Raw genomic sequence first — 26,334 nt, 5'->3', positions numbered from 1 at the left:
GTGCCCAGAGTAACAAAAACAGCAAAAACAGAGTCCATCACACAGCAGCAACCTGGTAAGTAGAGGCAAAATGTTAGGGGAGACCACACCAAGGATGCCAATTCTAACAAATAGTAAAAATGTACATGTACATTTTTATGTTGAAGCCACACACACCCTACTTTATGAAGGACATTTTGAGAAGTTGTACCCTACTCAAAAGGGCCATTTAGTAACAACATAAATTATAGCTTTGTGACAGGCTTGCTAAGAAATTGCTTCTGAGTTTGAGCGGGACATCTAGTAAAGTTTTGAAGGGCTGCAGTCTTTTTAAAGACTTCGGGGGTTATTACAACTTTGGAGGAGGGGTTAATCCGTCCCAAAAGTGACGGTAAAGTGACGGATATACCACCAGCCGTAGTACGAGTCCATTATATCCTATGGAACTCGTAGGATATCTGGTGGAATATCCGTCACTTTACCGTCACTTTTGGGATGGATTAACACCTCCTACAAAGTTGTAATAACCCACTTCATGTTGTTTGTTCTGACTCAAGAAGGACATCTAGTAATCACTTGAGGTACTGTAGATGTGCGAAAGGCCAGACCGATTGGCTTTACCAATAATTGTTCAATTGGGGTCAGTGGTAGATGATCTGAATATATGTGGTATTTGTGTATGGAGTTGTTTGGAATTGGTTTGGCTAAGTTTGTAGTTTGCTTTTGAGTTCTTTTTATATGGTGCTTTTTTTGTGTGGACCCCGCTCAAAAGAACTTTACCCTAAAACATCATCTTCTACGGGTGCCAATCTGATAATTATTTTTTATTGTATATACTCATCATGATTTAGTCATCTGCTTTCAATTCTTCCTTCCACAGAAGAGCATTTTGGGGGAAAAAACTGCTGGCATTGGCCATGTTGCTTTAAACTTTTCTCAAGTGCTATGTTGTGGTTACATCTATCATGATGAAGTACTCTTTTGAGCATGGCTTGGTTTAGAGTTTGGCAGACGAGTTACTCGGTCACAAACTTGACGGGTATCTCGTCCACAGTATTACGATGTCTGTAGGATATAATGGCATAGGAATATGACAGACGGGATATTCGTCACATTTGTTACAGAGTAACACTATCCGGTAACTCTAAATCAGGCCCAAAAATCTTCCAAATATATGATTTGAGTAAGGGTATTGATTTGTTTCATTCCACAAATAATGGTGTTTTACATTATGCTAAGGTATTATGTACATGCAACCTGTGTTCACATCCATGGCACACACTGCCAAAACACTTTCGGAGCAAATGTTTTTGTAACAATTACAGTGAGCCTTTAGGGTGCATTCAATACCCTGTCAACAAAGCCATTTGTTGCAATTGGGCGGCCTATTGTGGCTCCTTCTAATAATGTAGGTCTGTAGGTCTGGGCAACATTTAAATTTCACGGAATCATTTGTGAAATTTCTGGAATTTCACAGTATGTTTGCTACGTAAAGTTCTCCAAATCATGCCATTATGCCACTTTGCATAATTACGTGCCATTTGCTGTAAAAATTCACCATGAGTACATGCAACAACAGAATGTAAGTGCGTAAAGGTTGCAGTGTTTTTATTTAAATAATACGTCCTCGTGCCAAAAAATGACCTCGTGGGCATAATAGTGCATGAAAATTACAAATTTACTTCCGAGTAATTTTGCCTAAATTTTACTCAATTATGTGAAAGAAAATTAGGTAAATTTCGCATCCTGTTAGTTATGGAGCAGCTGCCTAACACAGTCGCACAGTAGTACTGGCCCCGTAAGCGTGAAGCTATTCAACTGCATCTTTCTGTATGCACGGTGCGCCAAAGTGGTTGGAAGATGGGGCCCCGACATGATATAAAACATTGACATATAGAAAGCACTAACTGCACTTGCTCCCGCCTGCAATAGATATCACATGCTATAGCAGCCTCCGATACCAGTTTCTCCTTTATTATGCCTTTGGCAGCTAATTAAGTGGCAGCATTCCCTGCAAGCCTCTTCAGTTTATATTATGATTACCCAGTGTTTTAGCTGACACGTGATGTGCAAGAGAAATGTTCATAGTTGGAAATAATTGGTCTCTCTTCATGTGACAAAAAGATGTAAATTATCACTGAATGTCGAGGAGGCTGCAATTATGACTCGTTAGCCCGCACTGCCATATGAATACTGTTCCTATAGGTGTCATTCCAGGTCACTTGTGTCTTTTGAACTATAAAGTTCAACGTGCACTAATTCTAATAACCCGATTTCTCGCGTTTCTTACATCTCTACAATTCTAATTTCTTTCAGAAATAGCACATAGCTGTAAAAACATGTTGGAAATTCCCCGTGGCACTCATTTTATCAAGATAGAAAGACTGAAAAGCGATGTGGCCCGGGGTAAATTTAATCTGTGACCTGAAGGGCAGGCGCTTATTTTCACTGCAGGAATATGAACCCACTGACCTATTTTACCAGAAATGTGAGTGTCGGAGCTCCTTCACAAGCGGAGGTCTGGAGACCCGGACACGGCTGCGCCCGTGACGTAGCCAGAGCGTGCGAGGAGGAAGTGAGACAGGTGGGGGCGCCTAAAACAACAGGTTGTGGCCACTTCCGCCCTGCAGCACTGATGGGGACACAACCCACCGGACCGGCTACTGCTTAAAACTACCCGCATCTGACTTGCAGGAGGGCTGGGCTGATGGAGGTTGGGAATTTGACGTGTGATCTGCTTTCCTTCCGGATGCAGAGGGTGCAGACAGCGTTAGAGGTTTTGTTGGGACGGGGTTAGGGGAAGCAGGGACGGCTTTGATATTGTCGATGTGGCGGAGGGCTGTCTGAGGCCTGCAGGAGAATTAAACAAGCATTTACAATGCATCGGGTCTCGCGTTTGCTCATGTTAGAGCTGATCGCGTTGTAAACTCCTTACCCGACTTTTCACCTATCGGGCAAGAGTGCATTTATGTACATAACCCACATAACCCGAAAAAGTGAAATTAATTATGTAAAGCGCTCTACTTCTGCCAAGCGAGATAAGAAGTCCACGAGCCCGATGGAAAACAGCAAGCCTCACATGTTTTCTGTACTTGATCGCTGCGCTCGGTACTTGGTCGCTGTGCTCGAGGAGGGCTAACTACGGAAAAGGCATGAGGTATGCTGCCTTCCACTAATGAAAGCAAGCAGGTTTTATTAGGCAAGCCCACGAACCAATAAAAAACACTGACGTGAGGTTGAAAGGGCTCCGAGCCCTTTTCTAAATACTAAAGCGTCTCGCTGCCATACGCATGCGCGAGCGCATGCAACGCAAGCTCGACCCTAAAAATAAATAGATGTGAGTAAAATGCATAGGAAGTTACAATAATCCGTTTGTCAAGAGAAGAAAATTAAAACGTCAGTGTACGCAAGAGCTGCCAGGCTGAGATGGAAGGCGATGCCTTGGATGCAAGGGCAACACTGGAGAATTTAGGAGATATCATGGGAGGCGGGAGGAAAATCGACCTCACCCACAAGTGTGAGATTTTAAATGGAGAAGTTGGATGTTTAGGTTATATGGTCATGAACTTAATAAGTGATGTTAGCTGCCCGCTGAAGTAAAACTACCTTGACTCACGATTCATCCAATGTCGGAGTCTTATTCGCCAAGTAATGCTTTGGAATACACCAAAGTGACGTTTAAGTCTCGTGATTGACTGTGTTAGCAGAGACGTATGCTGTCTCCTGCAATATGAGTAATGTAATGGAGCCCCTTATATGTTAAGGACAAAGTATGCGTTTGTAACACGGAACTAACTGACCCATCACTGTGCAGCAAGTGGAGAGAAGACCTGCACTATGAATTGTCCCAGGAGATCATAAACTGGAGAAACACATACAGGAGTACCCAAACTGCCCTGAAGGTGGGTAAGTGGCAGTGCTTTATTTGTAAATAAAAACATGCTGGTGCTCAAAACCCTCCTCTTAAACACGCGGCTGATAAATTAAATGTGCGAACACAGAATGCTGAGGCAGCGGAATACGGATGTCATATCGGGCCTCTTAAATTCATTAAAGCCACTCCCTACCCCTTCAGTTACTCCTGCAGCTTTCTGCTTTCTCTCATTGTGATGCTTTTCGTTTTTCACTTCATTTGTCATTCCCATAATTGTCTTTTGCTCGCAGTAAATCCTTGAGGCAGAAAATTAAGTGCCGGCCCTCAAAAATAAGCGCGGGTGCTCCGCACCGGAAGCAACCAGCACAAGTTAAGCACTGGTTCAAAGTGGGCAGTGCCTACCCTGCCCGCCCGGCGATCGAGGCTGTCAGGTGCACAGCGTGGCAGTAGGTGCTCTGACCTGGACTACAGAGCGCCGTTTATGGCTTTGGCCAGTGTGGGACTCCGCTCCTTCTCCTGGAGGGCTCAGCAGAAGAGACTGCAGGCACACTGGTGGACCTCGACATCTTGAAGAGGTGCAGCACCGAGGCTGGGATTGCACAAGCTTGGTGCACACACATTCACAACTTTTTCGAAGAGATTGACACCTGTGTGCTTCGCTACAGCATAGTTACTTAGGCGGTGGCTGGGCTGCTCTAAATAACATTGACCTGTTACGTAAACACTACTTTTCAATATGTGGGAAACCAAAGAATCAACACAAACGCTGGCATCTGAACAGGACTTTCAGGATGCAGACATAGCAAATAACCAAAGTGCAAATAGTGTCAGAACGCACTCTCATCTCTCATGCATTCCTCTTCTGTATGTTACGCATCCCTTGCTGCATTTTCTTAAAATAAATGCTTATGCAGGAGAAACAAGAGAAATGTCTTGCCTCTTGAGACATCAAATTGTCACCCCAGTGAAGGTGTGGTTCACTAACTCTGTTAAAAGCCAACCAGGGGCATCATTAGCTGCCTACTTTAGCAGGTTGAGCGGCTGTCACTGGGCAGTTCAGTGTAACATGAAACATTTACGATGCTATTTATGTCTCCTTTCACTTTGATCTTCAAGAAGTCCCTAAAGATACTACCTTGCAGTGGGAGGAAATGAGGTAATGAGCAGTGATAAGAGTATCAATGGGTGGATCTATGAATGCAGGGTTGGATGGATGGCAAAAAGGATGGGTGATGGATGGATGGAGAGAAGGATGGACAATTGTGAAGAAAAGACAGCAATGGATGTAAAGAAGGGAGGTATGAAAGATGGATGATCGGCAGAAAAAAGGAACAAGAGAGAGGAGAAAGGATAGGTAAAAAGATGGAGAGAAGGATGGATGGAAAAGGCAGGTGATGGAAGAATGTAAATAAAGGAGGTAAAGCAGAGATGAAAGCAAGATGGAGAGAGACAGAGTAGAGAAATGAATGATAAAAACGTAAGGAAATTTGTAGAAAGGGATGGAAAGAAATTGAAGAATATTTTAAATCCCTCATTGGGTAAATCTCCAGAAAAACTGCTGGATTCACTTGCCTCGCCCATTCACTCGGATCTAGTTGGGACATGATCCAGAGTGGGGGTATTTTGTTTCCTTGGTGACTCCCTTGAGGTGAATCAGTGCAGTGCTGTAATGTAAGGTGGTAAAGTGAAACAATTCAAAATAGCCTTTTTTAATGTAAAGGTTTGTGCCTCAGCCATTAGAACAGGGGGAAGTCAATTACACTTGTAGCAGGGCTGAAGGTCTATGCTGAGCTAAGGCTGTTCCTCAGCGTCCACTAGCAGCTTTCGCAGATAGGATGCTGCTCAGATGGGGCTGCAGAGAACATGGGACCCGGATGTCACTGCCCCACCACCACTGCCCTATTGGTGTTAGTAACAAGACAGGAGATGCTTTGGTGTTGAGGGCATGATTCATGGTCTTAAGAACCATGCCCTCTCCCTGCCGACTTGAGTCAGTGACTGTTTTACAATATTTAATGTGAGCTACCTATGTTCCCTATATAGACTCCTGGCCCCAGAGAGGCAATATTCAAGCACAGAAACATGTTGATGAAAAAGAGAAGTACTGTCCATTGCTTGGCCTCCTGCTTGTAATCTTGTGGTAAGGAGACACCAGCAAAAACATTTTTAGATGATCCGAATACAATTTTATTATAGGTTTGACAGTTTGACAAAGAGAGAACATAAACATCGACCTAAGGGACTTAATCTCACCCAAACTAGAGAACCCATAACTAGAAGCCTGCAAAACAGCTGAACAGTAGTACTCTTGAATGCTTCCTATTGCAAGATGGGAGACTCACTGATGAAGCATACCGCACTAGGTAGGTGAGGGCTCATCATCCTGTATGAGTAAGAAATCCTATATGAATGTATGCTACTTCCATAAGCGGTATGACTAGTTCTCCGAACAGTTTTGTACCACTTGTATGTTCAGGTCTGTTTACTAAAAGTGTAAAACAGTCATTTAACCCCTCTCACCCCCTCTTTAATGAGTGAGCTACATGTATAGTACCTGTCCTCTCTGTGTGAGAGAATTGTGTGATGTTGCTTCTGCTACTACTACGGGCTGTTTACTTATTATTTATGTGAGGGAAGCTTGCACTGCTGCTGTTCATGTTGTACATTTATGGCGTTGTGAAGTTCTATAAAAAGCCCACTACACTTAAGCAAAAATGATTCACATTGCCAGTACTAGTTTTAATGCATTGTGCTAGTGAAAGAGTGAACCCTCACAAAATATGTGAGCAGAGTTTACTTTTGGATTTATGCATGCAAGCCGTTTTTGAAATGTAGTGGGTAACTTTGTAAAGTTTAAAAACATAGCTGACCAGTGGCTCCAGCAAATTTTGCATTTTAGTCAATCACACTTTGCATGATGGAGTCACCAGCCCAGAATGACACTGTTAAAAGCAAAACCACAAGCTCCAGAATGCTGCATGCTGTTGGTTGAAAAAAATGGATGATGGTGTCTGACGTCGAAGTGCTAGAGCGCAGAGTTGTGAAATGCAAAATAAAATGTAATTCCTGGTTTTAAGCCTGTTTCCTTGTAGGAAATCACACTTTAAACAGCCCAGTGGGCGAGTAGGAAGAGATAACCTTTCAGATGTGAAACACAATTCCTCTTTTTGCATGTTCACCTCCCCATTTTTGGAATGATGCTGCTTTTTTTTGACTCTGAGAGTGTCCTGAGTACTGCTGACCAGACCTTAGTACCCTGTGCAAACTGCATGATGAATTGAATACAATTAATTGGCAAGGACTGAATTATAAGTCCCTAGTATGTGGTACCCAGGGCATGTAATGCTGAGTGTCTACTCAGGGCTGCAGCACTGTATGTGTCACCCTGTGTGTGACAAGGTGTGTGTGCAAGGTACAAAATGGCCCCAAGCCTGCCGCTGAAGACTGTAAGGACAGTGTTTTTACTGCCAGTTCGACTTTGCCATTCACTCCAGTGGCAAAGCCACCCTATTCCTTAATACTACATGTAAGTCTCCCCTAAGGACGGTCTATACAGCCCCATGGCAGGGAGCTTTATTTTGTTAAGTAAAACATATATTTTTGATATGTCTCACAGCAACACTTAGAAGTTGTTATTTTTCTTTGGATAAAGGTAATAGCCCGATTGGCTAACACAGGGTACACAGTTGGCATTCCAACCCAACTAAGTCTTTAATGGGACTACCAAACTGCATCATGTAGGGTATCAAATTAATTGTGGCATTGAAACTGACCTGATGCCCAGATCAGATTTATCATCACTATTGAAGGTAAGCAACTTTTCAAAGGTTGTCATTCTGTGCTCTAGCTAGCCCAGCGGCCTCACAAAGGCCCTGGTGCACAGGTTTCTGACCACCTGGGTAGACATGTGAATGACTGCCCAGCACAGGAACAAAAGCAGTTGCCACTGGAGAGAGGTGTCACCTCTTCCCCCAGGATAGCCACTCAGGGGTTAGGCCAAAAGGGGAGCTTCAAAGTAAAAGCTACATATGTGAGGAAAGTAGCGCCAACACACCTGAGCACAATGCCTTTTTTTTGCTGTAGACAAATTAGAGACAGGGTCAAGGAGGGAAAACTGGCCCCCAAACTGGTTCAACCATGGGCAGGTAGCCCCCTGGTAACCACTCCTCTAGATTGGGCAACTAAGCTCTTAATGGCTGAGGAAGGGTTCCCATCTTGAAAGAGCAAAAATGTGGCACTCTGGGATAGCCAGATGCCACACATCACAGGAACTTTGTCACTAGGTATGAGGGGACCCAGTAGCCCATTGGCTAGTGACCGTGTGGTACTCTCAGGGCTCTTTTCTGGGATAAATATGGCACCCCTGGCACTCTGACCCTCAGATCACATTGGAATAAGAGAAAGGACTGAACAAGGACTGCCCATCTGCCCTTGAACCCGCACAAAGAAAGGCTGCATGCTAAGCAGGACTGCACCTGCTGCATTTTGGACTAGCAAAGTTTGGACTGTGCCTACAGCTTCTGGCTCAGGAAAAGTTGATTCCTGATACCCAACATCACCAGTGACTCCACGGATCAGTTACCTGATCTCCAAGAACCAGCTCCAGAGACCCAAGAGCTGAGGTTGACCAAATCACCAAGTTGGTTGCCATTGCAGAAGTTTTGCTGCTATTAGTCGCTGGGCACCCAAGAGGACAAATCCGAGATAGCCAAAAGTTGCATCTGAGTGTGCCTGACCCAGGATTGCCATCCAAGTCCAGATTCTTTGCTCCCAAGGAACACATGCCTCATCCTAAGGAATTCACCCAAACCGAGGTGCAGATCGACCAATAGCCCAACATCGCTGGCCTGCTCCTGCAACGTAGAGGACTTCAAAGGACCCTGATCTCTTTGGCCAAGTTTGTCCCTGCTCACCCATGACTGAGGAGTACCCACAAAGTCATCCATGTTGACCACATCACAACCAGCGCATCCTTTGAGCTTTTTTTGTCTGCATCCCTCAACATCAGGACCACTTCACCATTGTCTATAGGGGTTGTCCTCAGGGTGGCTCTGCTGGTATGGTGGAGTGTCCCCCCCAACCAGCAGTAACTATGTTTAGTATCTTTTTATTTTTAAAGGGGTGGGACCATGGGGGTGATGAGCAGTGAGGGGAGTGCACAGGGCACTCCCCTCAGTGCGCATGTATGTTTGGCCAGCCGTCTCGGGCACACGTGTGCACAAGAGCTCTGTTAGAAAGAAAGAACTGATATTCTTCTTTAAGAAGCAATCTTTATTTCCATCTCTACTGCTCCATCTTCACGCAGCTCGTTCTAATCAGATCTCAACATTCTACCACAGGCTCCTGTCAAGTTCAGGAATGTACTATCCCTCAAAGGGAGAAGGGGAGTTGGAACATACCATTAGTAAATATATAAATCATGCTACTAAAATTATATATATATATATATATATATATATATATAAAACACATGCTACTAATAATTATATTACAACAGGACAACCGGCTCTCTCCAACCCGGCACTGTGTTGCCTGGTTGCAGAGAGCAAGCCCAGGCTCTCAGTCTGCGTTGGAGCGCCCAGCGGGGCGCTCCAGCCAATCGTAACACTGGTTTGAGCAGCGTCATGATTGGCCGCAGGGCAGGCTGGGAGCCTGGAGTGAGACGGAGCGGTGGCGAGGCTCAGGTACGTTTTTGTGAAATATTTTTTTGTTTTATTCCCTCCGCTCGTCACTTTTCCTAGTTGCCAGCCGCAACTGGTTGTCCTGTAAAGTTTGGATTTGGTTAAAAAATGCTAAGGTGGGCATGTAACTGTCCAAAGTGTCTGCTCTAGTCCCCTAGACCTCTGTCCTGCTGGAACTTGTCGCTGAACTAACTGTTTCAAACTTTTCAAAAGTTTCTAAAGTTTTTGTTGACCAATGCTTGTTTGTGGTTGCATTTAAAAGTGATAATATCTTCTAAGATCTGTATCTCTGAAACCATATGGTTGATTTTGTTCATCAAGGTCTCTAAAAATGCATAAAAATATAATCTATGTTTATAAAGTGGTGTCTTCTTTCTTTTGTGTGTTGTTGATTTCTTAGTTAGTCGTTTGGTGCTGTTAAATGCTTTACACATTGTTCCTTTGCTAAGGTTTATTGCACACAGTCACAGGTACCCAGGATTGAGCTTAAGGTTAAGTAAACATACCTGACTGGACCCAATATGGAATTTGAGAGTGTACTGCATGATAAGGCCCTGTAGCCATATCATATAGTACGCCCAAATCCTTACATGATACAAATGTGGTAACATTAAGCAGCTGTAGATGCTGTTTACGAGATCAATGTGAGCATCAGTTAGACATGTCTATAGACACAAAGAAAAGTAAAATAATGCCCTGCAGCCCCTCTTCCCAAACACATCCTGGGTCTAAAAGTTGGTGCAATATAAGTGGCGTGCTTAGTCTAAGGGTGGGCAGAATTTGTGAAGTTTGATTCTGCAGAGTCACGTAGAATTACATTAAAATTCCACCAGATTCGGTGAAATTCTGGGACAGGGTGGAGTGGGCATTTGCAGCTATTTTCTTAGTGCAAAATACACCCTTTCATCCAAAAACGGTTGCGAGGATACATTTGGCCAAAGAAAAAAGTGTGGCCAAATCCCAGTCGGTCCCGTACATACGCTACAATGATTAAAAGTTGTAATCACTGCAGAGTATGCAAGGATACCTAGTGGCATGCAGTGGTTCGAAACTTTAGAAATCACTACTTAATTTTTAATAAAGCAATCGGGGCAGCAGATTTTTAATTAATCAGTAATTCTGTGTTACAAGAGCAACACAGAATTACTAAAATTCCTCCTATTCTACCGGGGGAATTGAAAATTCGCCCAGGCTTAGCTTAGACCACTGTGGTGCAACCTATGTTTAACAAGTGCAGTACATGCTGCAGGTACTGCCCTGCCAGGGCTGCCAGTGTACACTCATTAGTTATTATGAGAATTTGTGGGATTGGCATCGTAACTATGGGTCTGGAAGCCAGATTCCAGTAGACCCAACATTGGTTTTCTCCTGAATCTCATAATAGGGTAGCTTGCCGTAGCACAAAGTACAGCACAGTACATAATATGAAGACCAGAGCTAACTGTTGGCTGCAGGAGCAGGCCTCAGAGCCCTCTCTGGCCACGCTTGCAATAGCACATACAGATCCTAGTTAAAGCACCAGCTGCAAGAGTGCCATGCAAAATTCCTGCCTGCTTTTGCCTGGAACATGGATAATGTAGGTGTGCATGTATGATCTGGAGGACAATATGCTTAGCAGGCAGTAGAGTCAGGGCGGGCTTGTCACAAACATTTGCGGGTCCTTGGCAAAAAAAAAAACTTCATGTAGGTTGCACGCTTCTTTCTAAGTATAGAATTATGTTTTTTCAAAATAAAAGACATATTTCCTCTTCCAGGCAGCTCCAGCATTTGGCCCCACTTAGTGGTGTGACCGCCTTTGTCTCTCTCCTAATAAATTAAGTGGTCAGGGCTACCTTTTTTATTATATAAATATATTTTGTGGCATTGAACCCTGAAAAATGACAGCATTATTAATCTGGTTCATGGAACAGTCATCCAATGGCTGTCTCTTGGCCACGCATGTGTTGCTCATGATCCCCCACAAATATGAAAGTGTCAGTATATAGAAAACATCTATGACAAGTTGGCCTTTGGAAGAACCACCAGAACCATGCAATAGTACCTCTCATGTCCAGCTTGCCACTATGCTATTGTCTCTTGCCTGCTTATCTTCTGGGTTTAACATGGCACACGAGCACTAGAGCTCATGGATGGCATGGGTCTCAACTTCTTATAAATTACTGTAGATGACAAACACTGATACACCATCCTCCATGCATTCAAAGTTGTGAGATGGGAGGTAGTAAGTTTGGGGACTCCACCAAACATATGTTCATACCTCTGTTTGGAGAACCAGCAATAAGTGAACATCATTGTAGGAGGGACTTGCATGCAATCTCATGCACATCACAGAAGATCTATGTATAATGTCTGAACTGCCTCGTTGTGAACATATTGACATTAGGTTTCATGCCCATAGGTGCATTTGGTAGACTGCCAAAAACCATTACCACAAATAAAAGTGTGCAGATGTCTACAGGCAAGAAGTCAAAGAAGGACCCAAATCTTTTACAAGTGCCGACTTTCTAGGCCTTGCAGGGACTATTATTTCACACCAAACAAAAGTTGGCTCTCCTCCGAAATCTTACTTACCCGGGAACTCTTTCATCTATCACTACTAACAGATACATTTACACACATCTAAATTCAAGCCCTATTCTGCTACTCATGGCGCTATGCATTCCTTCACCGACTGACCCTCATTTCTCTAGCCTAAAATATACTCCCAGAACTACTGGTTCATGCCGTGGTCATGTGGTGCTGTTGGCACGTGGCCACGTGAAACCACAAGGAACCAACACACCTCCTTTTCAAGACCGCTGGTTGAGCCAATAGCTGTTGACGACCAACAAGGAACATTCGATCGTGGTTTGTTATGAAAGCAAACATATCGGAAAGTGTATCTTCTTGGAAACAGTCCCATGCTCTAGTTAGAACTGAGCAATTTGACGTAGAATCCACCGAATAGGTTCTGATGTGAAGTGTGTCAACTTCACTCAACTTGACAGAAGTCACTTTGACTTTCTTCAAACAACACAAGAAGACAAGACTCCGGGGACGGGCGACAGGCGCCTGCGCTTGTTCCAAAACATATTAGAATTTTGACATACCGTATTAAAGGTCATTTACAAACTCCAAGCAGCAGCGGGCTTTTAAAGGGATGAGTCGGTGCATAAATATTTCACAAATTTGTCAAGGAAACGATGCCCTTATCGCACAACTCCGGCATACAAATCATTGATTTTTAATGCCTGCTCACTGCAGTTAGAATTGGAAATACAATGTCTCTCCGACTATGAATGTGTGAGAGATAACAAAGCATTAAGACAGACAACCACCTCGTCCAAATACAGGGTCAGTCGCCGCAGGGTGGGTCTGGATGAGACTGGAAGAAGCACTACAGAGAGACCTAGAAGGCAGACAAGCTACTGCGATCTCAGTCATGGGGAGAACTAGATGCACTCCCGCTCACGAACAAAGAACGGTCAGCACGTGGCATCTTCAAGGGGATCTCTCACTTTACGGAGTTGGAAGTGAAACAAAATTATGTCGCGAGAAAAACATGAACTATTTAAGTAATAATATATACTTTGCATTTTGGAATCAGCAAAGCTTTTCGAAAGTTTGAATATCGTTGAGACCTGCCAATAAAATATATATTGAATTAATGAAAGATAGAGACCGCAAGAGGGAAAGAAATAAAAAAAAAGATTGGGAGGCGAGGCCGCAGGGAGAGAGGTCAGTGCTTAATGTGTGCTTGTGGTTGCAGGGACGTCAGTTCACCAAAGTACCATGGACAGCGGACACCTCATCACGTAACAACTGTCCCCAATGGCAGCACATTTTTGAACCCTTGTCCGTGCTTAGCCCCTCATCAGCTACTGGCAAGTGGTTAGGGGATGGGCAAGGTGTGAAAACTGCAGAATGCTCATGGAACCCTGTTCTATTTCTCTCCAGACTGCAGCCTTCTTGCTCCCTGACACCAGAAGTGGAGCGGGCAGTACAAATGACACCAAAGGTTAAAGCCAAGGGAGCAGCTGCTACCCCGGGCTACCCTCACTAGTTGCCAAGGGAGCAGCTGCTACCCCGGGCAACCCTCAGAAGTTGCCAAGGGAGCAGCTGCTACCCCGGGCTACCTCACTAGTTGCCAAAGGAGCCGCTGCTACCCCAGGCTACCCTCAGTAGTTGCCAAGGGAGCCGCTGCTACCCAGGGCTACCCTCTGAAGTTGCCAAGGGAGCCGCTGCTACCCCAGGCTACCCTCACTAGTTGTCCATGTGAACGTTCCATCCGTGGCTTTTTGATAGGTTGCCATCTATTCAGCACAATTTCGACATCATTTTGTTCGGGTATTTTCATTTCTGATACAATTACGCTTCGCCTTCAGAGGTCATCAAGAACGAGGTAATGAATTAATGAATGATGTATTTGTTTAGTGTGATGCCTGCCCTAAAAACAGGGTGTCCTGGCGCTAAAGACCACAGAGGATGAGGTCATTCTTTACTTGGGCCAGGCTTTCTGTTGCTTATGGAAGAAATGCCAACGGGGGAAGAGTTTCAGAGTTTCACAATAAAGGAGACGAAATCACCTCCATTCTGACTTGATTAATGTGTGGAACCCTCAGCGGGTGTGTCGATGTCAGTGTCCTGGTAGGTGTGCGTTGTTAAACCAGCTTCTGGAGGTCGGTGGGACTGGACAGTCGATCAGGAGCTCTTTGAATTTAGTTCTGCTGTGGACAAGGAGCCATGGAAAGAATAAAGATATGAAAAGACTGATGGGCATCTAGGAGGTGTAAGGACGAGTCTAGTGGCAGCATTTTAAACAACTTGCAGCCAGGCTGCAGAGTATTTGGGAAGGCCCAAGTAGAGGGCTTTCTCATAGCTCAATTGAGATGTGATGGAGTACATGATTGTCGTTCCTACAGAGCATCAAAGGAAGTCCAATACTTGACTCTGAGAGTCAAGAAGACTAAAGCAAATACCCGCCATAGTGATAATCTAATATTTGAAAGGCAGATCCCAATTAAGTTCCATGCCCATGTCCCTGACTGTTTTAGCTGGTGTGGAGGCTCGACCGTGTTCTGGAGGCCACCAAAGGAAATTCTCCATGAGACTGACTTTGACAGATAAGTAGTTTCGGTTTGTATAAATTACATTTTAAGCAGCTGTTGTGCAGCCACGAAAAAACTGTGCACAGGCAGGCTTTGAAGTTAAGCTGAGTGGTGGCACGGCCGTCACCAATGATGAAGAGGAGTTGATTATCATTAGCACAGCGTGTAATAGAGAATGCACAGGAGCACGCCAACCTAGCAAGGAAGGCTATGTCGAAATTGAACAATGTGTGGCTGAAAGACGAGCCCTGTGGGGCATCACATTTAGGGAGGGAGGTGTTTGGTTGAAAAGACGAGAGCAGAACTGATTGGATTACGTTATAAAGAAAAGATACCAGCCAGTCTACTGCTACGTTATGGCAGCCCAGGTTGTGGAGGAGATGTTGTAGAATGGAGTGGGAGACTGTATCAAAGGCCGCAGTGAGGTGGAGTGGGATAAGAACATCCAACCCCCTGCATCCATCATGACCTGAATTTGCTCTGTGCTTGCTAAGAGAGCTGATCCTCTGTCATACCATGGTCTGAAACCCTACTGAGAGTCATGTAGGAGAACTGGCTTCTAGAAAGTTGGAAAGTTTGTAACCCACCAGTTTTCCCAGAGCTTTGGCTGCAAGTGTCCATAGAGATAGAGGCTGGTAATTAGAGAGGGTCAGTCCGTCTACAGTGGGCTTCTTCAGAAGGGGGATAACCTTGGCACCACGAAGCTGAATTAAGAGACAGATTGAACAACTGACATCAGGGTGGATCTATCAGATCATTAGCCAGTCCAAGGGTGTGTGAAAGGCACGGATCACTGTGGGAACCTGAGTGACAGCAGATCAAATCAAATCAAATCATAAACATTTATAAAGCCGCTACTCACCTGTGCGGGTCTCAAGGCGCTAGGGGGAGGGGGTTACTGCTGCTCGAAGAGCCAGGTCTTGAGTAGTCTCCGGAAAGCGGAGTGGTCCTGGGTGGTCCTGAGGATGGTGGGGAGGGAGTTCCATGTCTTGGCCGCCAGGTAGGAGAAGGACCTCCCACCTGCCGTGGTGCGGCGGACGCACATCGGAGACGAGTGCAGATGACGCCATTGCAACAGAGATTGAAGAAAATTGTCAGAATGTAGGTTTTAGAGGTTAGTCAGACGAGGATGTGAGAAGTGGAAATGATAATGACAGAGGATGTGGCAGGAAGATGAAGTAAATGTCCGCTATTCTGTTGTGAAAAAAGAATTGCAACACTCTGTGTGGGTTGCAGCATGGATTTTACAATGGCAAAACTTTCTTTAGACGAGTGTGTCAAGTTGACTACGTTGTCTGCATAGAAGTGGGCCTGCAAAGCTTTTGTAACTTTGTGGTAGGACTGGAGGGCCCAATAATATAGTTTTTTAGCTTTCTCTGAGTTGAAAAATCTTTGCTCCAAAGACATTCTGTTTTTTCATATATATATATATATATAAACTCGTGAACAAGGAGCAGGAGCTCCGAAACGCATTGAGTTGTTCTGTCATTGCAACAATAAAAGAACACTTGCCAAATAATGACAGCTCCTGGTCGTTGTCTACTTCTCCATTATTGAGGAAGAGCTGGCACGTGTTTCTGTTGGAAGTATTGGGGCTCGTCACCCTCCCAGGAGCTAGCTGCAGCTGAGGTGATACAGGGTCTCTTAGAGATGGTGAAGCAGGAGAGAAAAGATGATACCAGGATCTGGAAAGGACCCGTCGGGATGGGGGGACAAGTTGATGAGGGGGGCTCCAAAAGCAATAGGAAGGAGTGTTCAATTAGAAGAGAAGGAACACTAGTATAGATCAGGCCTGGAGTGTGCACGGCATTCTGAGTAGGGGCTATGCCTTGCAGTGCATCATCAGTTTGCAATACAAGGTGTACATCTGCAAAATTAATCTACAACCTCACTGCGTTTACTGACGCATATTCCGCTTCGCAGTTTTCTAAATAGTCCTTTTAAAGTGTAATCGAATGTTTCCGTTTTATTAGCCTTCTCTGGATTGATGGCGAGCGCAAGATGAGCGGCTTTGAGCTGCTCTGCGTGTGATTGCAGCACAGTACTTATGCATAAAACATATATTCCAGCCTTAAGTGAATGTATCATTAGCATTCAACTAACCTCACTGGTGAATGCAGCTGAACAAAATGCTACAGCGCGGAGCCAGTGCTCATTAATTACACGCTACACAGCGGGCAAAGGGAGATGGGGATGCCAGGTAAGGGACAAACATATACACAGCTCTCCAGGCTGTTCATAAATAATACAATCCGCCCAGTTCTGTAATCATCTACAGCAATTCTATCTGTCATTTAGGAAAACCCTTAATCTCGAAAACGGGGAAAACAATCCATGACTAGGGAGGACGCACGGGGGAGTTTGGGGGCAGCAATGGATACTGGTTTAGAGATCTAATCAATACTTGGGGTGATCTCTGCTCGACATGGGACGGCGAGGCTATGGACTGAGTTGAATACCAGAAGGAGGAAGTTTTATGGGGTGTTGCAATGCGAGCTCTCTCATGTGGTGGCTGTGGGGAGCAGTGGATGTGCATTTTGATAGCTGTACCTGATATCTATGGTGAAATGTAGGTCATTTGTGGTTGGTTAGAGGAAGTAGTGGGGTGGCTATGTAAGATATTATGCAGTAGATTGGCAAAATGGGGACTAAATCCAGCTCGGATGTCTTTTTAACTCGAAGACCAGGTGTGGGTGGATTTCACTAATCTTGAGTAGAAGGAGAGTCAATAATGGGGCTGTGTGAAGAGGAGATCTGAGGATGAATCATTCTAGGAGAAGTATTTGAGAGGGGGTGGGTTACTTTTGTTTTGGAAGGAAGGCAGCGTGCGATCACATATAATCTGATGGGGTGAATCTGTGATTGAGATGAAGGTAAAGATTTAAGTGTCTTTGGCAAACAGGTGATTGTAGAACTCATACTCGGGTGATTTCACAGAGAAAGATTGTTTAGAAGGAGACAATGAGAGGGCCAGGATACTAGGATACTAGTTTTTTAAATGTTCCTAAAAAGCACCTTGTCCATCCACTGAAGCACATGGGGTGTGCCCACCCAGTTAAGAACCAACTAAATGAGAAAGTTCTATGTAGAGCCCAAAGTTGTAGGTATGGATGTCGATTCATTAAAATGCCAGAGGTAGCGGAAGCGACATCACAATCTTTCACACACCCTTTATGACATCACAGGAAGTGACCTCATGACACTCAGCATTGGTTGTCTGTCCAGGAAGTGATATCACTGTACCTGAAGGGCCTACATTAAGAGCAAATTACCGTAATAATTGAAAAGACACCAAGGTATACAACACTATTTACATGTTCACCCATATATGAAGCATGCTGCATTGTATGCCTGAGGTACAGCAGTGAGCAGCAAAGGGGCATGCCATCACAGGCACAATCATATAATGCTCAAGTACAATCATCATATTTCCAGACATAGGAGGTCATTCCGACCCTGGGGATGCGGGAGCACCGCCAACAGGCTGGCGGTGCCCCGCAGGGCATTCTGACCGCGGCGGTTTGGCCGCGGTCAGACCAGGAAAACCGGCGGTGTCCTGCCGGTTTTCCGCTGCCCTGGGAATCCCCCATGGCGGCGCAGCTTGCTGCGCCGCCATGGGGGATTCCGACCCCCTCACCGCCATCCTGTTCCTGGCGGTTCCGACCGCCAGGAACAGGATGGCGGTGAGGGGTGTCGTGGGGCCCCTGGGGGCCCCACTTTGAATTCCAGTGTCTGCTTTGCAGACACTGGAATTCGCGACGGGTGCCACTGCACCCGTCGCACATCCTCCACTCTGCCAGCTCCATTCGGAGCCGGCTTCCTCGTGGGGAGGGGTTACCCGCTGGGCTGGCGGGCGGCCTTCTGGCGGTCGCCCGCCAGTCCAGCGGGAAAGCCAGAATGGCCTCCGCGGTCTTTCGACCGCGGAGCGGCCATATGGCGGCTCCCTCCAGGCGGGCGGCTCCCGCCGCCCGCCATGGTCAGAATGACCCCCATAGTCTCAAATGTCCAGACATAAAATCTAATGGCAAATCACATGATTATGTGCCCAGTCAAAACTTTCATATTTTGAGCTATAACCTCCTTTTTCTCAGCCACAGCCTCTGTTTGACCAGGTATAGACTGACCTTCCCTGGAATATCCTCATAAAAGCACATGGAAAGACACTTCTCTGCCTCACAGGCTGCATGGGCCCACACCATAGATATTATGATGATGATGAATATGATGATGATGATTATTATTATTATTATTATTAATATTAATATTGTTATTGGTATTGGTATTATTACCGTTATTGTTATTACTACTAATAATAATAAAAAAAATATACAGAAGCCACAGTGGAAAAGCCTGTCAGAAATGTTTTCTCCATCAGTATGTATTTTTGGTGATTTTTGGCCAAGTGTAGGTAGCATATTTCTAGAAAAGTTTTGTTCCCAGGTATGAAGAGCAGTATAAAAACAAGTTATTATTATGATTATTATTTGTGTTGGTGTTACTATTATATGATAGTATAGATACTACCACTCCCACTACTTCTGATAATAATAATCATAATAATAATACTATTAATATTAATAATAATAATAATAACAAGTTTTTTATACAGCACTTCAATCCACACGTGCAATTTCTAAGCACTATAGACTGCAGATATTAGTATTATCAAGTCGTTGTAATAACATTTTTATTTAGTTAGCTGACCCAAAATATAGACTATTTATGCCTTCTAGTTGTATTTCAGGGTGATCTAGTTTCATAAAAATTCTTAGCTGCTGTGGTGCGTGGATCGAATGTGGAATGTAGATCGACATTCGATCCATGTCACAAGACGGGGAAAGGGAATTCGTTAGGCGGTGGTTGTTTCAGGAAGTCAGTTCTTATGTTGCTCCTGTAATGGACCACGTAACACCCTGAAAATAAAAGAGTCATTCTCACCTGTTGGTCTCCGTCTTCACAATGGCGACAAGACGGGCAGGAGCGATGTTGTTGCCGCGATAACGATTGCGTGTTGATATGCTCGGTGATCGTGACGTGTTGCTGGGACCGGTGTTTGGATGCCATGTAGCTGCCTACAACAGTCGAGGATGCGTTGCTGGTGGCAAATCGGGAACGCGTTTCCACGTTCATATGGAGTACTTTGGCAGTGTTTTACGGCTCATTGAGCTGGTTTTCGGTGGACCTAGAGCAGCACTACGCATGGAATTATGGGTTGGAGGGTGCCTAAATTCCTTTAGAAAGCATGCTACGTGGTGTGCGGTTGCGATTTTAAAGAAGGTTGGGAAGTTTTCCTATCCTTTCCATTGATCTACGATGATAGGCACACCTTGCGCCCGTAATTTGGAAAAAAAAAGAAAAAAACATTAATTTCAAGGGGAAACGTTTAGCAACGCAACAGTGACTACGGTGATAGGCAAACCTTGTGCCTGTAATAAAAAAAAAACAAGAAAAAAAAAAATAACATAAATTTCAAAGGGAAACGTATAGCAATGCAACGGTGACAGGCACACCTTGTGTTTGTTGAAGGTGCTGGAATTTACTGTTACTGGAGCACCATTTTGGACTTCTACATATTTAAAAAAAATGAAGAAAGAGGAGTAAGAAAATGCATCTATGGGTATATGAGAGACATTTTGTACCTGAGGCATTTTTGTGCCGATATCGTTCAACCACATTGATTATTTATTGTGCATATAGTAGGTTACCACATATATATATATACATTAACATTGGAGATTGTTATTTGCAAAATGTCTAGTATTCAACCTTCACCATTTTTTAAAAATGAACCAGGAGATCCACCTATTCAGTGGGAATTGTGGTTGGATATATTTGAGGCGTACGTAGATGTGTTGGAAGAAGGCGAATGTTCACCTGATGGGCTACTATCATTGCTTAAACATTGTTTGGGGCTGTTGGGTTAAGGGAATTTTAAAATTTGCCACCTGTAGATAATGTGAATGGAGAAGATGTGTACAAATGTGTTTTACATTACAGGATAGGTATGGGCAGAAAATAAATGTAGTTATGGAAAGATATAAATTTTATTACAGGGAACAGAAGGTGGAAGAATCTATTGACCAGTATATGGCAGTATTGAGAGGCTTAACGGTTACTTGTGCTTTTGATCATATGAAATATGATCAAGTTTTAAGGGACCAATTATTAATGAAGACTAAATCTAAAAAAATACAGGAGAAACTATGGTCTTCAGGGGAAATAACCTTAAAAACAGCTGTTGAAGTGGCAAGGAGCATTGAGATTACTGAGGATTGCATATAAACTATGAGAAAGGAAGTCAAAGATAATGACACTGTGTGTACCATAAGTAGAGACAGGGACTGCAAGGAAAAAAAGAAAAAGGTTGTATCACGTTCTGTTGGTGGGGATAACAAATCTGGGATTAATAACCATACTAAATTGCGTTTTAGATGCAGTGCCAGCTCGCATTTTGCAAATTTTAGTGGATGTACGGCAATTGGGAAAATTTGTAGTGTATGTAAGAAAAAAGGGCATTTTGCGCGAGTATGTAGAAGTTTTGGAAAATAAGTAAATCACGTAAATTATAAAGCACGCTACTCACCCATCAGGGTCTCAAGGCGCTGGGGGGGGAGAGCTACTGGTCGAATAGCCATGTCTTGAGGTGTTTCCTGAAAGTCAGGAGGTCCTGGGTCTGGCATAGGTGGAGCGGTAGGGAGTTCCAGGTCTTGACGGCGAGGTGAGGGAAGGATCTTCCTCCGGCGGTGGTGCAGCGAATGCGGGGGACGGAGGCGAGGGCAAGGCTGGCAGAGCGGAGCTGGCGGACGGGAGTGTGGAAGGTGAGTCTGTCGTTGAGGTAGGCCGCACCTGTGTTGTGGAGGGCTTTGTGTGCGTGGGTGAGTAGTTTGGAGGTAATCCTCTTCAATACGGGTAGCCAGTGTAGATCTCTGAGGTGGGCAGAAATGTGGTCGCGGCGTGGGACGTCGAGGATGAGTCGGGTGGAGGCGTTTTGGGTACGTTGCATTTTCGTTTGTAGTTTGCCCGTGGTTCCTGCATAGAGTGCGTTGCCGTAATCCAGTCGGCTGCTGACCAGGGAGTGGGTGACTGTCTTTCTGATTTCAACGGGAATCCACTTGAAAATATTGCGGAGCATGCAAAGCATGTTGTAACAGGAAGAGGAGACTGTGTTGACCTACTGAGTCATGCTGAGTGCTGAGTCCAAGATGATTCCCAGGTTCCGTACTTGGGTGGAGGGAGTGGGTGTGGCTCCTAGGGAGGTAGGCCACCAGGAGTTGTTCCAGGCGGAGGGGTTGCTGCCGAAGATGAGGATCTCTGTTTTGTCTGTGTTTAACTTGAGGCGGCTTGATTCCATCCAGTTGGCGATGGTGTGAAGTCCATTGTGGAGGTTGTATCTTGCGGTTGTGGGGTCTTTCGTGAGGGAGATGATCAACTGGGTATCGTCTGCATAGGATACTACGTTGATGTGGCGGGATCTTGCGATGTTGGCGAGAGGAGACATGTAAACGTTGAAAAGTGTTGGGCTAACGGAGGATCCCTGGGGGACGCCACAGATGGTTTTGGAGGATTCGGACAGGTAAGGCGGAAGGCGGACTCTCTGGGTTCTGCCGGAGAGGAATGAAGAGATCCAGTCGAGGACCTTGCCGCGGATCCTGGCGTTGTGGAGGCATGTTCCAAGGGTGTGGTGACAAACAGTGTAAAAGGCTGCGGAGAGGTCCGGGAGGATGAGTGCTGCGGTTTCGCCTTCGTCGAGCATGGTCCTGATGTCATCTGTGGCAGCAATGAGTGCAGTCTCCGTGCTGTGGTTCTTGCGAAATCCGGATTGGGAAGTATCGAGCACTTTGCTGTCTTCCAGGAAGTGGGATAGTTGGCTGTTCACGATTTTCTCAATGACCTTTGCTGGGAAGGGGAGGAGGGAGATGGGCCGGTAGTTTTTGGGGTAATCTGGGTCCGCTTTGGGTTTCTTCAACAGGGCGTTGACATCAGCTTGTTTCCAGCTCTCCGGGAAGGTGGCTGTCTCGAAGGAACTGTTGATGATGGCGCGGAGGTGGAGGGCGATGATGTCGCTGGCTTTGTTGAAGATCTGGTGCGGGCAGGGGTCCGAGGGGGAGCCAGAGTGGATGGAGGCCATGGTGTTGATAGTGTCTTCATTGTTGACGTGGGTCCAGGAGCATAGAGGGTTGGTGTTTCTTGGTGCATTGGGTTCATGGCTGTCTGTGGTTGACTGGTGGGTCTGAGGTTTGAAGCTGTTGTGGATGTCTTCGATCTTTCGACAGAAGTAAGTGGCGAGGGAGTTGCAGAGCTCCTGTGATGGCAGGGGTTCGTAGGAGCAGGGCCTGGGGTTGGAGAGTTCTTTGATGATGCCGAAGAGCTCTTTGTTGTTGTGAGCGTTGGTGTCTATGCGGCTTTTGTAGTAGGTTCTTTTGGTGGTGCAGATCAGCTGGTGATGTTTGCGGATGGCAGTCTTGAGGGCGATGTGGTTGGATTCGGTAGGTGCAAGGCGCCAGTTCTTCTCCATTCTTTGGCATTCCCGTTTGGAGGCTTGCAGGTTGGGGGTGAACCAGCTGGCCGTAGGTCTGTGGTGGATGTCCGAGGGTTGTTTGAGTGGTGCGAGGGTGTTGGCGCAGTCGTCTATCCATTGATGCAGGTTGGTGGCGGCTGTGTTGGGGTCCCGGGTCCTAGGAGGAGGTGCCTGGACGAGGGTGGAGATCAGCGGTTCTGTCGAGATTTTGTTCCAATAGCCGTGGGGGGGTTGAGTGGTGAGGTGGTGAGTGACCAATTTCTGGAAGGAGAAATGGATGCAGCGATGGTCGGTCCAGTGGAGTTCAGTGGTGTGGCTGAAGGAGACATGGTTGCTGGCTGAGAAGATGGGGTCGATTGTGTGTCCTGCGGTGTGTGTGGGCGACATGACGAGTTGCATGAGGCCGAGGTTGGCGAGGTTGTCGAGTAGGTTGGTGGTGTTAATATCGTTGTTGTTTTCAATGTGGAAGTTCAGGTCGCCGAGGAGGATGTAGTCCGTTGAGGCGAGGGCTTGGGCGCTGATGGTGTCGGCGATGTCGTCGCAGAAGTGAGGTCGGGGGCCTGGGGGTCTGTAGACCAGTGTTCCTCTGAGGGTGGTGTTGGCGTTGACGTGGATTTTGAAATGGAGGTGCTCGGCGGAGTTGATGGTGTCGTGGGAGCTGGTGGAGACTCTGATGGTGCTTTTGTGGTCTATGGCGATTCCTCCTCCTGGTTTGTTGCTGTGGTCTCTTCTAGTGATCTTGTAGCCTTCAAGTATGGCTATGGCTATGTCTGGTTCCGAGGCTGAATTCATCCAGGTTTCGGTGAGAAATGCGATGTCAGGTGATGATGAGGTCAGTAGGTCCCAGAGTTCGATTGCGTGCTTGTGGACGGAGCGGGTGTTGAGCAGAATGCAGCTGAGGTGGTTGTCTGTAGATTTGTGTCAGAGCTTGGTGGTTAGGGTGCAGGTGAAGTTGCAGGCTCTGCAGGAGAAGGGTCCTTTGGTGTGCTTCGGAGTGGACTGGAAGCAGATGGAGGGGCATCCTGGATTGAGGGCATGGAGATCATTAGCTGTGTAGTGGTAATTGGTGGTGTGGCGGGCGCGTGGGCCAGGGGGACTGGAGGGCGCGGTCTGGGCGTGGATGGGCGTAGACAGGCTTGCCTTTGGCGCGCCAGCAGCTGCGCTAGCGGCGCACCAGTGGCGCGCCCGCTGCGCATCCCGCCACGTCTGCCATAAGAGGGGAGGTGGGAGGGAGTGGCAGCTGGGAGGAGGGAGGGGAACAGCAAATGGGAGAGCAGGGGGGGGGCAGGGCCGCAGGGACTCAGCGGCGGGAAAGAAGATCAGAAGTGGAGGGAGGGGGGCGGGGCCGCGGGGACGCAGCAGCTGGGGCCGAGGGGAGCCGAGCAAAAATCAAAAAAGGAGAAGGAAGTAGAAACACGGGCACCTGGAGCAGAGGCGGCTGTGTAGGGATCGACCTGTCTGAAGCAGGGTCAAGGGTCGCTCTCTGCACCGCGCCGCGGCTGCCATAAGAGGGGAGGTGGGAGGGAGTGGCAGCTGGGAGGAGGGAGGGGAACAACAAATGGGAAAGCAGGAGGAGTGGGGCCGCAAGGACTCAGCAGCAGGAAAGGAGATTAGAAGTGGAGGGAGGGGGGTGGGGCCGTGGGGATGCAGCGGCTGGGGCCGAGGGGAGCCGAGCAAAAAATGAAAGGAGAAGGAAGTAGAAACACGGGCACCTGGAGCAGAGGCGGTGGTGTAGGGAGAGACCTGCCTGAAGCAGGGTCAAGGGTTGCTCTCTTCACCGTGCCGCTGCTGCCATAAGAGGGGAGGTGGGAGGGAGTGGCAGCTGGGAGGAGGGAGGGGAAGACCAAATGGGAGAGCAAGGGGGGCGGGCCGCAGGGACTCAGTGGTGGGAAAGGAGATCAGAAGTGGAGGGAGGGGGGCGGGGCCGCGGGGACGCAGCGGCTGGGGCTGAGGGGAGGCGAGCCAAAAACAAAAGGAGAAGGAAGTAGAAACACGGGCACCTGGAGCAGAGGTGGCAGTGTAGGAAGCGACCTGCCTGAAGCAGGGTCAAGGGTCGCTCTCTTCACCACACCGCAGCTGCCATAAGAGGGGAGGTGGGAGGGAGTAGCAGCTGGGAGGAGAGAGGGGAACAGCAAATGGGAGAGCGGGGGGGGGCGGGTCCGCAGGGACTCAGCGGCGGGAAAGGAGATCAGAAGTGGAGTTGTATTGTGGAGAGTGTGGATGATGATGAATTTGAGGAAGGAATGCAGAATATGGTATTAAGCATTCAGAGTAGTAACATTAAGGGAAAAGACCTTCAATTTCCCAATTGCTATGTAAGTATTGATGGAGCACGACTAGAAGTCATGGTGGACTCATGTGCATGGTACACTATATTAGGTAAACCGCTATTTAATCAGTTATGGCCTGGAAGGAATTTACAAGACACAAAAAACAGCCCTTGTAGCTATTCTGGTCATAAAATTGCAAATGTGGGAAAAATGCAGCCAGAAATTGAATATGCTGAGAAGAAGTGTTCAGGAGAAATTCTTGTAGCAGAAAGTGGGATAACAATTTTGGTTTGGCCGCATTTATGTCGATTGGGGTTGAAAGTGGACCCTAGTGCTGGTCTGCCAGTGTACACTGTGAATATGGATACACTACAGAATGAATTCTATCGTGATGTAAAGAGGATGTTTCCCACCTTGTTTAGCAGTCGCTTCGGGAGTATGAAAAACTTCCAACATACAATTGTAGTTAAGGAGAATGCTATTCCTGTAAGGCAGAAGTTGAGGAATGTTCCCTTAAGTTATAGAGGGAAATTGAAGGAAATATTAAAGGACTTGTGTGACAAGGATATTATCGAACCAATTGAATGCTCGGATTGGGTTTCTCTGATTGTAATTTCAGTAAAATCTAGTGGGGACCTCAGGTTGTGTGTTGACCTGCAGGCACTCAGTGATGCAATTTGGATAGATGCATTCCCTTTGCCAAATTTGCAGGAACTGACGTCGTCCATCGGAGATGCTACAGTATTTTTAACCATCGACTTGGCAAGTGCGTATCATCAGATACATTTGAATCCTGAGTCTAAACATTGTACAGCATTTATTACACCAGAAGGAATGTTCCAGCATAAAAGGATGCCATTTGGATTGGCTAGTACGTCTGCAGTTTTCCAAAGGGAGTTATCCAAAATACCTTCAAATGTTAAGG

The 26,334-nt window shown here is 46.2% G+C and overlaps 1 long non-coding RNA gene across 1 annotated transcript in view; it reads right to left on the bottom strand.

Moving 5' to 3' along the window:
- The window catches only part of LOC138267565 (uncharacterized), a 150,008-nt gene extending 130,188 nt beyond the window's left edge, over positions 1 to 19,820 (bottom strand). The window contains exon 1 of the long non-coding RNA XR_011199822.1: positions 19,560 to 19,820. This is a non-coding gene — a long non-coding RNA (uncharacterized lncRNA). The remainder of the gene's footprint in view (positions 1 to 19,559) is intronic.
- Positions 19,821 to 26,334: the final 6,514 nt, after the last annotated feature.

This window comes from Pleurodeles waltl, chromosome 12, assembly GCF_031143425.1.
Source record: "Pleurodeles waltl isolate 20211129_DDA chromosome 12, aPleWal1.hap1.20221129, whole genome shotgun sequence".
Classification (NCBI taxonomy): Eukaryota; Metazoa; Chordata; class Amphibia; order Caudata; family Salamandridae; genus Pleurodeles; species Pleurodeles waltl.
Note: the sequence above shows the minus strand (reverse complement) of the source record. Positions and strands in the feature narration are given on the sequence as shown.